Below are 20,538 nucleotides of genomic sequence, written 5' to 3'. Positions count from 1 at the left end.
CGGCGAATGACACCCTCCTTTTCTGAAACTATAGAGTTGTTTGCTGTTTGTGTCAAAAATTAATTCGAATCCATCCACTCCGAGCAGAGATATTGAATGTATTCGCGTTTTATACCTATTTTTTCCCACTGTGCGCCGTTTCTGGATTGGCGATCCAAAGCCGTATTCACATGGTTAACTGAAGACCCAGCATATAATGTTATTGTAATTCACTTTATTGTGTTTAGAAGCTAGTCAGTACTAATTTGCTAATAGTGCACACAACCCCACCCTCTCTGATCAAAAGGCTGACTACGCCCTTGCACATTACGTCCACATAGAACGATAGAACGATACGACGGTAAACCCAATTCTTGATATGACAATGCAAAGGTCTTTTCGGATTCAACAGAGGACATCCATAGTAATTGATCCAATTTTATTCAACAACCCAAAATCAATATTATGCGCATTCTTCACACTGTCAGATTTCAGCAGTTTAAATTAATTTGTACGAAGCAACGATTTCACCACAAATTACTTGCATTCATGTAATCAATAACATCTTTCGGTCGGTCGTGGGTTTTCAATGTGTTTTAACAATTTGCTTTGTTCATTACTTTCCTGTTGTTGGATTCCTTTTTTTAAGAAAACAGAAATAAATCTCGGAAAAGGAATACAAAAATGTAGTTGAACATGGAAATAAAATTAATTTAACGAACACATTCTTTTTCACGATATTCATTGGTCATTGAAGATCAATTTATTCTACTAATTTCGACAATATTGATTAAGGTTATTTGTTTGCGTTTCTTCTACGTTCAATTTATCATTTTCAATTAGTTGTCATTCGCTTATTTCTCTTTAAATGTGTGTTTTGTATCAAAGATAGCAAGCTGCTAGTTCCAATATATAATTTATTCTTGATTTTTCTCTACTAACCATTCGTTCTCTACTGATTAGATAGCTTAGTGTTACATGTTACTTTAATTTATTCATTTATTTTAGTTGTATGTACAAAATGTGATTAAAACAATGTTTTCGCCTTAAAGGTTTAACCTAGTAATTTCATTCTTGCAAAATCGAAGAACCCTCTAGTGACGCTTTCAAAAAACGATCTTCTATAACAACTCTATTGTTCAACTGTCTCCTTTGCTAAAAAGAGAAGTTTGCTTACCTTGTTCCATTTTGGTAACTATATTTACAATTGTTTATGATATATTACCTATTTACAACAAATTGCTGCAAACGCTTGCCGATTAGTTTGATTTGCGTGTGGACCTAGTTAAAAGGTCAATATTACTGCCTGAAAAAAAAGTTATAGCATACAATGAAATTCATACAAGATTCTTTAAATGGCACTGGTTATCCTAGAACGTAAAGCAGAACCCCAAACTAAATATTTCAGTTAGATAATCCTTACTCAAGTTGCAAATTGTGCTTTTCCCTGGAAACTATACGAAAACTTTACGCACGTTTTACAGATGGCGTACTAAATTGAGCAAAAAAGCTTATAGCATGCTGGCACATGGACTCCTTTGCCGGAAAAGTAGGCGGTGAAAATCGGGTTTGTGCAGTTGCTAGTGCCAGCATGAATTTCCGCCGCCTACTGAGTGCCGGAGAGAAGGCTGTACCAAAGTTAGTTGACCACCTGTTGCATACGGTGTTCGGGTTGATGCTGGTGGTATGTATGATGGAAGAAATAAGCACCAATTTTTACCGAGCATTAGCCATAATATCACTACCTTTTTGCTGTTGCTATTAATTCTATGCTTACAGTTTAATTTTTCTCCTAACAACAAAAAATAACAAACTGATTATTATTGTATCGGTTAGGCTTGATCGTCAAACAAAACTATTGAAGATAATAGTAATAAACTTAACATTTACTGTACAGACCTGCTCGGCTCGATTTAAACTTAAATGTAACAGCTTTGCTTACTAGTTTTTCTTCTGTCTTATCAATGAGTCCTTACTGTAAAATTTGCTGTCAGGTGATCGTTATTTATGCTAAAACATAATGCTTGCATGCAATATTACTTTTATGTTTAGATCGATGAAAACTATTGCCCATTAATATGTTTATGACCATGTACGAGAGTGAAGATGACGTCCTTTTGCACTGTGGTATATATTGTGATATCGTCCTGGGTTGTAAGTATCCATTTATGCCAAAATCGATGAACTTCCGTGCATCAATAGGTGTGATGATTCTTGGTGCACCAGAGAACTACACTAGGATTTTCTTTTATATGTGTGACTTCAGGTGTAGATAATTGAAGCGTACTTCCTCATGTTGTTGTAACCCTATGTTTTACGTAGAGGTATCCTGTAAGAAATAATTTAATATATTTTAGTATGATCGATATATTGTCGTATTTTAATGATATTTCAAACGTTATTTGCTATGCTGCAGAAAATCATGGAAATGTTATTTCCGGGCAACAACAGGCGACCATAGGCTACCGTCCCTTAAGACCAAAACAACAAAACCCGGTAGCTCCGGTTCGCATAACATAAGTGGAACTCTGGCTCAAAAAGTAGAAGCCTTTTCGATTGCGTATGATGGTAAAGAAGGCATCGAAATGTCAAATGCGTTATACCATTATCCCCTTCCGTTTTTTCAACATGTACCTACACTCAGAAGAAAATCAAAACTAAATAGTATAAATCCCACTCTAATTCCATTTCGCCTGGTTGACCCCAGGCTTTGTATATATGCAGGTTATACGCCCAAAGTATAACTTTCACATATACGTTGGCGAGTATAACTTCAATATATTTAAGCTAGATTAGTCAGGATTTAGTTTAGAATGCTTGGAAATTGTTTATTTTTGGAAGAAAAATGAAAACGACGAATAATAAACTTACAATTTAGATCAAGATTTTATTCACTACATACAATACAATTAATAATTGATTAGTTGTCTCCGGAGGTCAGTATCACAGATGTTAGTTGTCCCCGTCATCGAAACCAAGCAAGTTGACCACCAGTAACGAACTCCATCAGCAGATTTTTTTCCGGCGCACTGTCCGCTTCTTCGTCTGAAGGTGTCTTCCCTTCCACTTTTCCTGTCGGTTACTTGGAATCCTCCGACTGAACATTTTACTTCAGACGTGCTCTGAAAATGTGAGTTTCTCTACGCATCCGATGGTGATCTTCCGGCTACACTCGACGATGTGCTCTTACCGATCATGTTTGGCGTCTTGATTCCGGAGGTAGAAATGCAGCACCACCTGATTGTTTTCCGTTCGGAACCGCAGGGGAATCCTTTCGGCCGCCGCCGCCACTATTTCGCCCAACTTGCCGATCTTCTCCACCACCAACTCCATCCAAGATGAACCGTGCGGCCCGATGCAGGAACGGCTACTTTCTGTCACGGATTCCTACGGAATAACGATCGCTGAGTTGTCGGGGAAAAAGTTTAATAATTTCTTACCTTTTAGCAACGATGACTGCGAAAATTAAATTTTATTATTATCTTATAAATATTCCTTTTGATTTTACTGAAACCGTTGTGGACTGCACGAATACGTCGGTAAAAATAATCCAATGTAATACTGAATCAGTATAAGTTCGTATACCAACTCAGTATACATCTTATACTATGATATGTGTAAACTTCGAGAATGACAAAATTGATTAAATTTTAAACCTTCTCCAAATAAATATATTTCTGAGTGTATACCAGTTTTCTTTGAGTGAAGTAAAACAAAGACTTTACTGATCTAGACTGGCAGCACGTGGAAATTAAGAATATAACACAGAGAACAGACATCCAAGTCCGGTTCCGAAACTGTGTAAAGAATTTACCGGCCATTTGAAATCGGCAACACAAGTGGCAATAGCGTGGCGCTGCAATCGGTTAATTTCCCATACTCATTTAATTCACCACTTGACAATGACTGTTTTGGGCATGAAAGTAAAAATAGATGACAGGTTGTAGAAAATATTTCGCTTCGATACGCATCTCTAGCACAGATGAAAAGTAGTGTACCTAGTGGGAAAACACATGATCGTGAATCTCAAGGTCTTGGTATGGGATCTGGATGCGGTGAACTTTTTTTTAATAATTCTAGTTTTGAAGTCAAAACATTGTCAACATCGAATTGAAGTGAAGTTCCATTAAAATGGAAGAGGCATTGAATGTTGATGATATTCAACTGATAACAAACTGATTAGACAGTAGTGCGAATTCATGTGCCAACCAGTTTATATAAGAGTGCAGATTTTTTTCCGTGTACTGTGTGCGTGTGCTATAAAAAGGGTGCAACTTTTTGCCTTGCTCTGGCTATAGCTCCACTTAGTTATGTACCCGGTTACAAATAAGGACTCGCACTAGCGCAATTGCTCAAGGTAAACAAGGCACCGGGATCAGACGGTATTCCGATAGTAGCTATTAAGGAGGCCATCGACCCAACCAACACACGATCGCATATGCTGTTGAATAGGATGCAAAAGTGGAGGCGATATGCGTACACTTACGCGGTTAAATGGAAGCATGTATGCATATAACCTCCACTTTAGCATCCTATTCTACATCAAATACGACTTTGTGTTGGCTGGGGAGGCTGACCCTGATATATTTAGAAGGGCTGTGCAGCTGTGCCTGAACAGAAGCGAATTTCCGGCATATAGCCAACGCAGCTTGTCCTACACACAACGGCTGACAGCTTGTGGCAACGAATAGAGAAGAATAACCGGAGACGTGGACATTAGGGAACGTTCATAAATTACGTTACGCTTTTAAGGGGGAGGGGGGGGGGGGCGGTTCAGCAAAGTGTGACAACCCATACCAAAATTTCAGAGGTCATATACAAAAAAGTGTGTCATACGGGGAGGGGGGTTGAAAATGAGCAATGTTTGCGTGACATAATTTACGGACGTCCCCTTTAAAGATTAATTCTACTGCTCAAAGACAAGAAGCTACTCGGTGAACCGTGGGCGTACGTACCAATGTGTCTACTGGACGCCACCGTGAAACTGTAGATCATTCTGTCGAGGCTATCGGTCTATACCGAGAGGCGAGAGGCCAGATGACTCTCCTCAATACCTTCTGTTGAGGAGCGCTGGATATTGCAACGCGACAGTCGCTGTATTCTTGAGTTCGCCAATAGCTGCATGAGCGGATAAGGGGAGATAACAATCAATGGGAATCTATCCAAGGGAAGTAAGGGGTACTGCCTCAAAGACGACCCAGAAACAGTTAGTTGGATGAGGAATATCCGAAGGGACGGATAAGAAGACCGTTACCATAGCCCGGATGTCAGTGTGTAGTACCCGGCAGAATAGAGAGCAGTTCAAAGAAACGAGTTATGGCAGATTATGATGGATTGCGGTTTTCTCACGAGATTAGACTGATTCATGCAACATTTGATGGATTGAAATCAAGTGTACGGTTTGCTTATAAGATGCGCAGAGCGCCCAAGTAACACACTTGTCACAGAAAAGTCAAGGCAGCATAGGTTTTTATTACGCATTAGTCACTGTGACTTACCTCTAACAAATAAATACTTTCTTGCTAGAAGTAAGTCACAGTGACTACTGCGCAACACAAACTTGCGCCGCCGTGACTCTTCAGTGCAAAGTGTGTGCGCTGTTTGAAAGAGGCATTTGGACAGCTGGCGTAAAAATAAAAACGAAACCTTCGTCAAACGGTCGCATATGGTCCTATTTAGGTTTTGCAGACCCACGCCAGACCAGGCAAAAGATCGTTTACTATCATAGCCTGATATACAATACACGGTAGTAAAGAAGAAAACGGTAGCTGGCGGCGTCACATGGATCACGAGTTACACCAAGTATATAAAAATAAAGAATCGCAATAATGCCGGGAGAATGACAGGCGAAGATAACACTGCACTCAGCAGAGAACTCGGGATCTCCAATTAGCCTAGTGGTTAGGGCTATGGCGCACCAATTCGGAGACTGCGGGTTCGATTCCCGTAACAGGGGAAAATTTTCTCTACTCGAAGTTATCATTGTACTTGGCTCACAATATACAAATTCATGCAATGGCAAGCAAAGAAAGCCCTTCAATTAATAGCTGTGGAAGTGCTTAAAGAACACTTAGTTGGAGCGTTCGCATCGTACTCTTGTGCTGTGCGGACGTAAGCTCTCTCTGCTGCAGGAAGTTTTACTACCTAAAGCAATTCAACAGTACTTCTCAGTACTACCCACAATAGCACTTTTCAGCGCTAAATTTATACCTACTGATTCCTTTTCGATCCTTGCCTGGACCCGTGCCTTCGATTATTCGTTGGACCCGTTTAATCCTACTTGGACACCGATTAGGGAAAAAAAACCTCCTGGAAGGTCGCTTCTAATTAAATCATGGTTGCATCATCGAACAAAAGGAAGGGTGAATCCTTGAATTCACCGCTTCCTTCCAAAAAAGTCGGTTTCAAAACTGTCGCTAAACGCGGCAAAGTTAGAAGGAAAGGAGAACTTTCAGCTTCTCCGCTTCCTTCTACTAAAACATTTGTTTCGGATGAAAATTTCGTTGAAATGAGTAATCCTTATGAAACGCTGAACAATTTTTCGGAACAGCACATTGAGGATGCCTCTAGCCCAGGTACTTCAATTTCTGCTAAAAAACAACGGGTGCCGCCAATCGTGGTCTGTGAATTTGCTGGTTTTAGGCAGAAGATCTTGAATTCCATAAGGGGAATCAAGGTTTCCTTCCAAATTGCCAGGAAAGGAGACTGCCGCGTATTGCCGGAAACCCTGAAAGATCGGGATCTTCTTCTCAAGTACCTTACTGAGAAGAAGCATAATTTTTTCACATACGATGACAGGTCTGCACGCTTGTTCAAAGTCGTATTAAAAGGTCTCTCTAGTGATGACAAATCACCTGATGAGATCAAAACTGAACTCAACTTATTACTTGGATTCACTCCAGTCCAAGTAATAAAAATGAAAAAGAGAACCCGCTCTGAGAATCCTCGGCAGGGTATCTCTCAAGAATTTTATTTAGTTCACTTCAACAAAAGTGATCTAAATAACTTGAAATATTTGGAAAAGGCGAAGAAAATGTTTCTTGTCCAAGTGACATGGGAACATTTTCGTAAGCCTGGGGGAAATTTCCAGAACCCAACTCAGTGCCGTCAGTGCCAAGGTTGGGGGCACGGAACGAAACATTGCCACATGGATGCTAAATGCATGATTTGTGGAGGTTCTTCTCACGCCAAGGACGACTGTCCGGTAAGGAAAGATACCAGAAAGTTTAAATGTACGAATTGCGGTGGCGACCATAAGTCAAACTTTTGGGATTGCCCTATCCGCAAAAAAGTTGTCGAATCACGTGCCCGGCAGATGAATGGGAACGCTAGTCGTACCCGAAACTCTGCAGGTAGAATTTCTAACAACACAAATTCTTCCATCAACGATCGGTTGAATAATTTTCATACCGCTCGTACCTATTCGCCGGAGGTAGTTAACCACCAAACAAACCTTCGAGCGAATTATCTACCCTCCAGCAGTGGAGTGAGTAATATTTCTAATTTTGTTCAAACGAATCGAGCTACCTATGCCCATGTGGCTGCGGGTAAGCAAAATTCAAATAATTCCTATCACCAAACATCAAATTCGGAAAATGCACGTGATTCAGGCATGTCTGCTTCCGATTTTGACTTTTTATCTGAACAATTGCAACAAATGATTGATGCAATGTTCAAAACTCAAACTATGGCTGAAACAGTCCAGGTTGGAGTTAAATTTACAAATAAAATAGTAATTGGATTACGTTTTGGTAATGCATCCAAATAAATTTTTGAACATTTTAAATTGGAATGCTCGTTCTCTAAATGGCAAAGAGGATGAGCTATTCCATTTTTTAACAGTTAATAATGTGCATATTGCAGTTATTACTGAAACTTATCTAAAACCTGGGTCTTCAATCAAACGAAACCCAAACTATTTTATTTATAGAAATGATCGCCTAGATGGAGCATGTGGTGGAGTTGCTATCATCGTTGACAGGCGCATCAAGCACCAAATTTTTTCATCATCCGAAACCAAAGTTTTTGAAACTTTGGGTGTTTCTGTTGAAACAAACTTTGGTAAACATACTTTCATTGCGGCCTACTTGCCTTTTCAATGCACTGGCCAGCAAATAGATTTTCTTAAATCTCTTTTGCAAAAATAAACTCGCAACAGGACCAAATTTTTCATAATCGGTGATTTTAATGCGAAACACCGTTCGTGGAATAATCTTCAGTCCAATTCAAACGGCAAGATTTTATTTGATCAGTGCTCTTCAGGATATTCTTATATTCTATTCCCGATAGCCCCACTTGTTTTTCTTCTGCTAGAAATCCCTCAACAATTGATTTGGTCTTAACTGACTCAAGTCAGCATTGTAGCCAATTGATTACTCATGCTGATTTTGATTCTGACCATCTTCCTGTAACATTTCAAATTTCCCATGTTGCGATTCTTAATCCCATCAGCTCTACTTTCTATTATCACAGAGCTGACTGGGATACATATAAAACATACATCGATAGCCATTTAGATGTTAATGTTTCATTGGAAACACATTTTGATATTGACAATGCCCTCGAAACTTTGACTAGTACTATAGTCGAAGCTAGAAGCGCATCAATACCAAAGTGTGAAGTCAAATTCGACTCAGTTATTATTGACGACGATCTGAAACTTCTGATCCGTCTTAAAAACGTGAGAAGAAGACAATTCCAACGAACTCGAGATCCTGCTTTGAAAGTAATCTGGCAAGATCTTCAGAAGGAAATTAAAAAACGTTTCACCGAATTGAGAAACAAACATTTTGCAAATAAAGTTTCTCAATTAAACCCCGGCTCTAAGCCGTTTTGGAAATTGACAAAAATTTTGAAAAAACCTCAGAAGCCTATTCTTGCGTTGAAAGAGGATAACAAAATATTATTAACTAATTCTGAAAAAGCACAAAAACTTGCCAAACAGTTTGAAAGTGCGCATAATTTCAGTATAGGTCTCGCTAGTCCAATAGAACATCAGGTTGCCCGCGAATTCGAAGACATTCTCAATCATGAGAACATTTTCGACAATTCATTGGGCACTGATTTGGACGAAGTGAGATCTATTATAAAGAAGTTTTAGAATATGAAAGCTCCGGGTGATGACGGAATTTTCTATATTCTCATCAAAAAACTTCCAGAAAGTTGCTTATCATTTTTGGTTAATATATTTAACAAATGTTTTCAGTTAGCATATTTTCCTGAAAAATGGAAAAATGCTAAAGTTGTTCCAATCTTGAAGCCTGACAAAAATCCTGCCGAAGCTTCTAGGTATCGTCCAATTAGCTTACTGTCATCTATCAGTAAACTTTTTGAAAAGCTTATTTGAAATAGAATGATGATTCATATTAATGAGAATTCTATTTTTGCCAATGAGCAGTTCGGATTCCGCCATGGTCATTCGACTACTCATCAACTTTTACGGGTAACGAATTTCATTCGTTCCAATAAATCTGAAGGTTACTCCACTGGTGTAGCACTTCTTGACATAGAAATTCGATAGTGTTTGGCACGATAGTGTTTGGCACGAAGGCTTGATCGTAAAATTGAAACATTTTAATTTTCCACTATATATTATTAAAATTATTCAAAACTATTTATCGGATCGAACGCCACAGGGATGTCAAAAATCGTTATTTGCAGATGACACAGGTATCTCAGCCAAGGGGCGAAGTTTGCGTGTCATTTGTAGTAGATTGCAAAAAAGTTTAGATAATTTTTCTTCTTATTTGCAAAAATGGAAGATTTCTCCAAATGCTTCCAAAACTGAACTAATCATATTCCCACATAAGCCACGAGCTCTTTATTTGAAACCCTCAAGTAGACATGTTGTCACTATGAGGGGAACTACAATAAATTGGTCGGAAGAAGTTAAGTATCTAGGGCTCTTACTAGATAACAACTTAACTTATAAAAACCACATAGAAAGTATTCAAACTAAGTGCAATAAATATATTAAGTGTTTATACCCACTTATTAATAGAAAATCAAAACTTTGTCGCAAAAACAAATTTTTGATTTATAAACAAATTTTCAGACCGGCCATGTTCTACGCTGTCCCAATATGGTCGAGCTGTTGCAATGCCAGAAAGAAGCAACTTCAGAGGATTCAAAATAAAATTTTGAAAATGATTCTGAAATTGCCTCCCTGGTATAGCACCAATGAGTTGCATCAAATTTCTAATATTGAAACATTGGAACAGATGTCAACTAAAATCATTGCCAACTTTCGTCAAAAATCGTTGCAGTCTCCTATTGCTACGATTAGTTCTTTGTATAATTAGTTTAAGTTAGGTTAGGGTTAGCATAAGTTGCAAACATGTATTTCTGACACGCAGGTGAAAAATAAAGCCTGCAAAAAATCTTAACTGCTACAGCAAATGAAATGTAATATGTTATTAATTAGTATTGATAATAGCTTAAATTTATTTCACCAAATTAGGATGATAGTGTGTGAAGAATGTAAAAATTGATTGAGATACTAATAAAGATAATTAAAAAAAAAAAAGGTGAAGCGAGGCAGACCAAGAAGAAGAAGCACAGCACTAGGAAGAGGCCAGTGACTCCATGACAGTCCGCGCTGTGATGGCTTTCTGCGGTTGAAAATGGTTTAAGAGCACTCAACGACCAGGGGGCTGGAAGTGATTGGCACAGTACCCAGTCCAGTGGAGAAGGGTGCTTCAATCGTAGATTTTTCTAATAAAACTTTAAAAATGATAAGAATACATACAAACAATACTAACAGCGCTTCAATACTTGTTTGGAGTAGGATGGGAAAAGTAGCACCGTCCTGAACTGTAAGATATATCAAAATATTAAGAAAAGAGCTATTCAGATGATATGCATCATTTCAACATTAACAGCAAATGCGGGAAGTACCGCCACACATTTTAAATTAAATGTAGATTGAATTAAATACCTACCTAATACCAAATTCAAAAAAGCAAAAAATCTCTCCGAGCCATCATCAGTCAGTCAATTTAAGTCAGTCTTTGGGGGTGGCTTAGCAGAACTTTCTCTTCTGCCTGCCTTCCGAAAGATACAGATCGCCCTGTCACCTTTGAGTGGCCAACATAATTAAATTATTATAACAACAATCTGTCGCCATAAATTTTAAATTTATCGAATTAGTCAAAGCGAAAAACCGAAGAAGAAAAATTACGTGCCACTGCTGCCACAGGACAACCGCACACGGAGGAAAGATGTTTCCAAGACTTCTGACTCATCGTTAGTGGAGGAGGGTGATGGTGAGGGCTGGTAGACTGACAGGGCACAAAGAAGAAAAAAAGTGATGCAACCACAGACAATACAGAGGGGGCGGGTGGCAATCGCTCTACTTTGGCCAGGATGATATCGATGGGGATGAAAACGATGATAACCTCCCGGTCGGTGGTAGCCCAGTCAACTGCCAGAGAGGCGAAAAGTTTAAATCGTTTTTCATTCAATAAAAATGCTCCACACACGGCAAAGCATAAATACTACCAACAGGAACAGGAGGAATTGTTTGGGATGGTATTCAAACATAGGAAAAAATATGCTTTTCTGTGAGGGTGTATGTCTATTGTGATGCTGAAGAAAGATGACTGTATCCAGAGAGGAAGGTGCTATATTTGATGGCAAACAGATCTTCACAATCAACGGTAGGTATTAAAGAATGCTTCTCACTTCATCACCATCATTGATGCAGGTGAATATCTATGCAGTAATATCTATGATGAATGGTTTTATCAATTGAATAGGCTGGTAGTGCTTAACTTGCACCAAAAAATGTTTCCGGTCTGTGTCGGGCTGGATTCATGGGTGAACGCGCTACAACGGACCGGATGCTCGCCGTACAATTGACCGGTAGTTCTGTATGGGCACGAAGCATGGATTCTACTTGCAGAGGAACAACATGCCCTTGGAATTTTCGAACGGAAGGTGTTGTGTACCATCTACGGCGGAGTGCAGATGGAAGACGGGACTTGCAGAAGGCAAATGAACCACGAACTGCATCAGCTGCTGAGAGAACCAACCATCGCCTACACCGCGAAAATCGGGAGGCTACGGTGGGCGGATCACGTCATCAGGATGTCGAATAGCAACCCGACTAAAATGCTGTCGTGTGCAGCATAGTTGTCCCAAGTTCTATGGGAATTCCTATTAACATGGGACAACTCTGCTGGGGACGGCAGAATGGTTCTCGAGGTCGAGAGTCAACCGACCGGTACAAAAAGACGTGATGCACAACGAGCTAGGTGGATCAATCAAGTGGAGGACGATCTGCGGACACTTCGCAGAGTGCGACAATCGAGACACACAGCCATGGATCGAGTAGAATAGAGACGGCTCCTACGTACAGCACAGGACACTCAAGCCTTAGTCTAGCCAAAAACTAAGGCAAGTATTAAAATGTTATGTAAAATTAACCTATTTCACCACCTTTCCTTAATAAGGCAACTTAATGTCAAGTTTTAGTATATAATAAGTTTTAACAAATATGTGTGGTTCGATGTCTATGCAATAAGTACCATTCATTATGTTTAGAATTAGCCAAGAAGAATAAAAATTGAATGGAAGATAACAAAGATATCAACGAATTATTTTTCCATATTTCACTAAAGTCACCCCAAACTTTTGGCCGATAACATCAAGAGTAGGTAAATGTACTGAAATGTAATTAACACGTTGTTTTAGCTAAATGTGGCGAAATGCAGTTGAGAGTTAAGAGAAATTACGTTATATTACCGTTCTCATTTTAAATTTTGGTCGGCCCAATTTCCTGCGACACTGCCGTAATTTTAATTTTTTGCCTTTCTCGTACACCAAGGTGTACCGAAAGGCTATATGTTCACTCCAAAAACGAAAATTTGATAGAGCCTCCGGAGGGGTCAAGTCTTATATACCAATCGACTCAGCTCGACGAATTGAGGTGATGTCTGTGTGTGTGTATGTGTGTGTGTGTGTATGTGTGTGTGTGTGTATGTGTGTGTACAAAAAAACTCACATCACTTTTTGGCAGTAAACCTCATCCGATTTCAATGACCGACGGTTCATTCGACGCGGAATCTGGTCCCATTGTTTCCTATTGAAAATGGTTCGGATCGGTTCAGCCGTTCCGGAGATATGGCCATTTAGGTGTTCCGGAACGGTACCCCAGGAAGGGATCAGATATTAAAATGCATCAAACCTATGCATGCGACACATCAAACCACGGCATTTTCGATAACCTGATGAGCGGTAAGCAGAAAAATAGTCTAAGACCATATCTGAACCGGTAATGTTCCGGAACCGGTTCCGGGTGTCCCGCCGGAAGTGGCAAATATCAAAGTGAACCAAACCCATGCATGAGACACATCAAACCACGGCATTTTTGATAACCTGATGAGCGGTAAGCAGGAAAATAGTCTCAGACCATATCTGAACCGGTAGTGTTCCGGAACCGGTTCTAGTCGTCCCGCTGGATGTGGCCAAATATACAATTGAACCAAACCCATGCATGCGACACATCAAACCACGGCATTTTCGATAACCTGATGAGCGGTAAGCAGAAAAATAGTCTCAGATCATATCTGAACCGGTAGTGTTCCGAAACCGGTTCTAGGCGTCCCGCTGGAAGTGGCCAAATATACAATTGAACCAAATCCATACATGCGACACATCAAACCACGGCATTTTCAATGACCTGATGGACAATGAGCAGGAAAACCATCTCAGATCATATCTGAACCAGTAGTGTTCCGGAACCCGTTCCGGGGTTCCCGCCGAAGTGGTTAAATCTGAAAGAGAAACAAACCCGTACATGCGTCACATCAAATAGCGGCTTTTTAGATTACCTAATGAACGGTCAGCAAGTGTTTCGGAATCGGTTTTGAGTGGCTGGAAGAGGCCAAATGTAAAAGTGAACCAAATCCAGGCATGTGACACATCAAATTGTGACTTTTGCGATAACCTGATGAACAGTTAGCTAGAAGCCTTACGTCACTGGTAGTGGTCCGGAATTGGTTCAGAGAGTCCCGTCGAAATTGTCAAACCCTGCATGTGAACCTTCAATTTGCAGCGTTTTTGGTTAACCGATGAGCAGTTAACAAGACAATAATGTTAGACCATATTTGGTTCAGCCGGTAGTTACCCGGAATCAGATCCGGGTAGTAAAATGTAAAATTTAACCAAACCCATGGATGCGGTACATCAAATCACGACCATTCTTGTAAACATTCGACACTTTTTACTACCTTCATTTCGTTGCCGCAGTCGGGTGTCAGTCGGCTTTGTTACATTCGTGCGCTATCGTTACCTCTTACCTACACACAACACGAGTAGTAGAACGAATAGAACGAAGACTTATCACGACTTATCGACAACCTGATGGAAAAATAGTGTCAGACCACATTAGATTCCCGGTAGTGTTGCGGGTTCAGCTGGCTGTGGCTTCGAAAGTGGTTAGAAGTAAAAGTGAAGCAAACCCATGCATGCGATATATCAAATCGCGGTGATTAGGTAAAGGTGAATAAATAGCAATAAAATATTCTTCTTCTTCTTTATGGCACGACGTCCCCACTGGGACTTGGCCTGCCTCGCTTCAACTTAGTGTTCTTTGAGCACTTCCACAGTTATTAATTGAAGGGCTTTCTTTGCCTGCCATTGCATGAATTTATATATTGTGAGGCAAGTACAATGATACACTATGCCCAGGGAATCGAGAAAATTTTCCCGACCGGAACAGGAATCGAACCCGCCGTCTCCGGTTTGGCGATCCATAGCCTTAACCACTAGGCTAACTGGAGACCCCGCAATAAAATATTCTCAGACCATAATTGGGACAACCGGTAGTGTCATGGTCCATGACTCATGGAATCAGATCCGGCTATCCCACCGGAAATTACCAAGTATAAAAATGAACCAAACCCATACATACGACACATCAGCATATTTTTTGATAATCTAATGAACGGTTAGCAAGAAAATAGCCTTAGATCACATTAGAGACTAGCTGTTGTGTAGCAGAACCAACGTTCATGTGAAAAATTAAATCGTGGCTTTGTTTAATGGCCTGATAAACATTAGGTATGAACAACAGTGACGAATAGGTCTAAGTTCTCATGTATGAGAACAAAATATAGACAAAACTAAAGCGATTTCATCAAATCGTACCATTTTAGATTCCTAAGGTGTAAAGTTATAGCAGGATTGGTAAACGTTGAATGGAAAAATAAGAATTTGATCGCGTAAACAGAAGATGGTGGCTGTTTTAAGGAATTTTGAGCTCTAAAACTATGTAAAATAAGTGTATTTAGTATGGGAAATTTGTTTGGAGTCCACCAGAGTATCCAAAATAGCGGTCCAAAGTCCAAGATAATGGCCCAGTATTCAAGTTAGTGCCTATTTTATAGGATTTTTAATTCTTGCATTATGGGCATATTTTGTATGAAAATATGTCCAGAATTCAAAATTTGTAATTAGAAAACCCAAGCTGTGCGCTGTTTCACAAGGTCTGCAATATGACTATAGTTTGAATGGGGAAGAATGCCGGTCTTCGTCCAAAACTGGTAACCAGAAAATCATAAACGACATGCCAAAATTCAATACGGCGACTATTTTATGTAATTTTAGGTGCAGAGTCCAAAAATGAATACCAGAATATCCAAGATGTTGTCTCAATGTTCAAGATGGCGGTTAGTTTAGTTGGGGTAGATATCCGGAGTCATAAAATGATGACCGGAAAATCTAAAATTACGTTTCAAAATTTTGCGGCTTCATGACACTTGTTTGGTTTGAGTTTTGGATCGTTGTCTTATATTTTCTGAATATTAAATGTTATGCTAATATAAAATGTATCCATATTGAGTAGATTTAGCAAGCAATTTTCATTTTGTATTTATGTCAATGTCATCTACATGTCGCTTGAGTTTTGTTGAAAGGATATTTTAAAGCACGAGAAAGGCACCATCACCGCTAGGTGGATTAATTAGGGTTTTTTTTAGTAAATATTGCAACTTTAGCATTAGCATTAGCATTAAGGACAGACTTGTTAGAATCCCAATATGGCCGCCACAATGGCCGACTTTGACACCTACTCACGATTTTGAGGGCACAAATCTCTTCGTAAACAAAACCAGCGCACCTGACCTTCTTATTTTAAGCTTATTACAAGTGAGCAAGAACAGAATAATAAAATGCATTGTTGTTTGAAGCTTGCTTCTTGAGATTTGTGCTTCTGAAGTTTTGATGCACTGTTGAACCGGGATTTCAAGACGTTTGTCCTTAAGCGAGTCGCACAAATTCGTAGGTGGTACAGTCCTAGACCGCTGTTATGAGGGTTGCCTCCTTCCCGTCCGAACCAAAACACAAAGATTTGGGACTAATCTCTGACTCTTAGACAAGACTGACGCAATCCTCCAATGGTCGAGCACTGTCCTGGCCACGTCCTTGCGACTGCTGAGGAATGGGAAAGGATGGTTAGTTTTGGACACCTATGAAAAATGTAGACAACTCTACGATCTCTCAGGCCTAGGTGTCACGGAAATTTGGGTGTTGTTAGTGGAAGGGTAAACTCCAAAGGATACGCTTGGTTAACGTTCAGGCACACCATTGTTAGACGGCTTCGAATCAGTTATCTGCCCAATTCATCCTTATTTTCTCGTCATCTTTTTGGTATTTGGTTGAATTACTAGATTCATCGGTTGATAATCTGAAATATAAAATAATATTAACATCGTACGTCAAATAAGCTACATATTAGTGATACGCTCGCCACAGTTACATATTTTTAAAATACGATACATTTACCTGAATCCTGCTGAAATAAAATGATAATTAGCAGTACAAACACAAACACTAAAAAACACAAGGAAAAGCGCATTAAACTTTGATCTTGGAATATTTAAAAATACGATAAATATCAAGATTAAAATTTGATTTGGTAGATCTTACACCGCAACGCACTATTCTAAGGTGATCTACCCACGTTACAGAATGATTTTTTAGTAAATATTGCAACTTTAGGTTAAATTCCAATATAAAAATTATATTTTGAATGAAACCTGAGGATTTGAAATCGGTCGCAAATTGACGGCGATATGGGCCTAAACAAATGACATGTTTTTGAGGTGGTGGGTGATCCCAAACTTTTGATCGGGAGTGTATACCACATATTTTTGGAATCATACTCGGCTGGCTTTCCTTTGTTATCTCTCTCTTCTTGGCGTAACGTCCTCATTGGGACAAAGCCTGCTTCTCAGCTTAGTGTTCTATGAGCACTTCCACAGTTATTAACTGAGAGCTTCCTCTGCCAATGACCATTTTGCATTTGTATATCGTGTGGCAGGCACGAAGATACTCTATGCCCAAGGAAGTCAAGGAAATTTCCTTTACGAAAAGATCCTGGACCGACCGGGAATCGAACCCGTCACCCTCAGCATGGTCATGCTGAATACCCGTGCGTTTACCGCCTCGGCTATATGGGCCCTTTGTTATCTGTAATATTATTAATCCAATGAAGACTTCTTTTGTAGATAACACATTTCATTCTGCTGTTTCTCATCGCTTCAACGGCAATCACCTTTCACTGGATTACCAAGGCTCCTTGTCACAATCTAATCAAATATTAATAAAAATGTGATAAGTTTTCATCTACCGCAAGCTCGCTCCAACGTCGGATCCTCACCGACAACTGGATATTATTTAATTTAAAAAAGTACGGCATCTTTTTCTCGACTTTTCATCTGATAAGGTAACGCAGCTTCCACGCGGAAGTCCTAGTCATTGACTACAATCGACGGAATGACTTCCAATATGCCATCAGGACGGCGGTGATGGAGGCTTTTGAAAATTTAATTTTCCGCGAGCATAAAGGAAATGAGGATTAGCTGCCTGGCTGGGAAATTGACTGTAGCGTGACAGTTTTTTTTTCGTTCTTTTTCATCTCATTGCACAACCGTGCTCGGCGGGTGCGGTTTAAAGTTCTTCCCTCAATCAATAGAAACCCGAACGATGGTGATGAAGGAAACCGCGCTGGTGAATGCTGCTCCATTAGTACCGTTTCCTAGCATCGCATCGGTTGTAGCCTATTTTGATAAATAGGAACAGTGATACATTATCGAAACAGGAGCTCTTATTGATAGCTTCCGATTTTCTGCGCTCTTTATCGACACTTGAAACGCAAGTGACGACGAGGACGTCGACGACGACGTCTACTTGAGCCTTGACTTGGATTGACGTGGGTGGATGGAGGGGAGAGCGAGTCTTGAAAAATGTTTGCACCCTCGCTTGAACATGACGGGAAAGCGGAGCCGGTAAGAGGATGTGGGGGTGCTTCAATTGAAAACCACCATAAGACGGACGACGACGTGTTGGTGAATAGGAGAAGCGATTGACAAACTGAAATGCCACAAGGTTGTTAACGGTGCCGCTGACATTCTTCGGCATCACTTTTCACATCGGCAATCTGTCTCTTTTCTATGTCGAGTCTTATTATGTCATTTCTCTAGAGCACTTTTCACCCCTCAATGGTCCCGGATAATGGCTTGGTATGGGGTGCTTGGATACATATCGGGCTCATAGAATAGTATACTTGGTTACTGATTAGTTTTCGATCAGTAGTTTAGTGTTCTATCAAGTGATCATCATTCAATTTACTTATTGTATTGCAACTCCCACTATCATGCCATGGTATAAATGCTTACCGAACGTTCGGTAAACATTAATCGAACAACGGTAAAACTATGCTAAACTTTTACCGAAACTATAACAACCGAACAAGTGTCTCCAAAATAAATGTGCAGGAACCGAAACAAATTCAAATTCATTCAGCAATATTAATTTGGAATATCTGAATTTTTAACAGAATTGTCTGTGAAATATCCAACAAAATTCATCCGATATTCACAGAGAAAATTTCAAATAAATACCTTACATAATTGCCCGAAAATTTCTCAAATGAGTGGCCAAATGATTTTTTAGATTTATTGCCAAAGAGTATGTAATTCTATAGAAAATCAATATTCTCCAGTTACCGGAAGGATTGATCGTGTTTCCATCCAACGATTTGGTTTTGTTGACGATGTTGGTAGGCCATGCCACCGAAGAGCGTTCGGCAAGATCAACGAGCTTACTCTGCATATCAGAGCACCGTTGAGCTAGGAGAGAAACGTCCCCAGCCAGTCTTTTAGGTGCTCTATGGGGCTGCCACAACAACCCACGACTTGGTTGACGATCAATCGCCCTACCAGAATCTCGTCGATTACGATGAGGAACAGAAGCGGTGATAGTATACATCCTTGCCGTTTTATTGTACGAGCTGGAATTAGTGAGTGACAAGCGGAGTCAAACAGGGGTTTCCCAAGGCGTCCCAGGCGCCATTCTCTTCCAGGGTACTCGGACGGACATCCTTGAGGCTCGCCTTTTGAGGTAGTGAAACGGAGCGAGGTGAAGGTCGTTAGACAGCGAACGAAGTTTTCCGGCGGTCGCCAATAGCCGTCGTTCAAGTCCAAGTTCACCCACGCTACAAACCCCTGGTGAACAGAGTACCGAGAGCACGGTTCGGACCTTATCCGAAGGCAAGGGATTTCAATTAGCTCTCGAGGATCAACAAATCGGAAGCCTTGCGTCTCATCTCCACCTCCTCTGCACCGATATTTCGGCCATACTCCCGAGCTCTAGCGTCTATCGCTGCCGCCATCACTGCATCGTCAGCGGTCAAGCATCGTCATCGCCATTGCTACAGGGATCGACCGCAGCGTCCAGCGTCAGCAAAGGTCGGAAACGTTCGTCGTCCGAGGACATCGAGACAACGCTTCAGGGTAAAAAAAAACCTGCGCAGGTACGTGCAAACCTTATTTCATTGTCATGATTGTTTCCATTTTCCCAACCCGTAAACGTCAATAATATAGAAATCCAACCCGAACTGGTTTGTTGAATATAGTTCTAGAAGTCTAGGTTACAAGAGCCAGAAACTTAGAATCCGTTTTGAAATCGTACGCTTTGAATGGACTCTCTGAACTTCCACTTTGCATTCAAAGCGTACGAATCCAAAAAGCCTAAGTCGGGGTTTTCTCCATCGTTAAGCGGGTAGAGTTAAGAGGCGAATTTCCAGGTTCGTTGGATAACAGTGCAGCCACGATTCAATGAATTTGTGTTCACGAGTCCCTTGAGGGAAAAGTCTTTAAAGTCGGGCAAAGTTAAAACGACTGGTTGTCTTTCGAGTTTTGGGAGTGGCGCTTAAGCCACTTGGTTTCAAAAACCTCGTGAATATGCTTGAACGGTTACGTTTGGCGACGACCCGGATGGGATGTGCCGTATTTTGCTTCAATGAGGCCGATGATTTTCTCAGGAAAACTCTTGCGCCACATATTTGTGTGAATAAAACGCGGGAAAGCTTTTTCGGAACCAAGATCGTCCGGAAAGGAAGCCGGCTTGCTGTCGTCTGAGAGTTGCGTCAATTTCATCCTGTATCAAATTAAAGATCACTTTACAGAGAATACTGAGAACGTTGCACAGTAACATGATGCCGCGCCAATAATCACATACTGTCAGGACACCTTTTTTGGGTACTTTTACTAAGAC

General features: G+C 40.3%; 1 protein-coding gene across 7 annotated transcripts in view; it reads right to left on the bottom strand.

The window, feature by feature from the left end:
* Positions 1-403: 403 nt before the first annotated feature.
* LOC109419224 (forkhead box protein O) overlaps positions 404-20,538 on the bottom strand; it is a 223,204-nt gene continuing 203,069 nt past the window's right edge. For all 7 annotated transcript variants that reach the window (XM_062846016.1, XM_062846017.1, XM_062846018.1 and 4 more), the window contains one exon: positions 404-2,308. The gene's annotated coding sequence lies outside the window, so the exon portion shown is untranslated. The remainder of the gene's footprint in view (positions 2,309-20,538) is intronic.

The sequence above is a fragment of the Aedes albopictus genome, chromosome 1 (assembly GCF_035046485.1).
Source record: "Aedes albopictus strain Foshan chromosome 1, AalbF5, whole genome shotgun sequence".
In the NCBI taxonomy this organism is placed as follows: Eukaryota; Metazoa; Arthropoda; class Insecta; order Diptera; family Culicidae; genus Aedes; species Aedes albopictus.
Note: the sequence above shows the minus strand (reverse complement) of the source record. Positions and strands in the feature narration are given on the sequence as shown.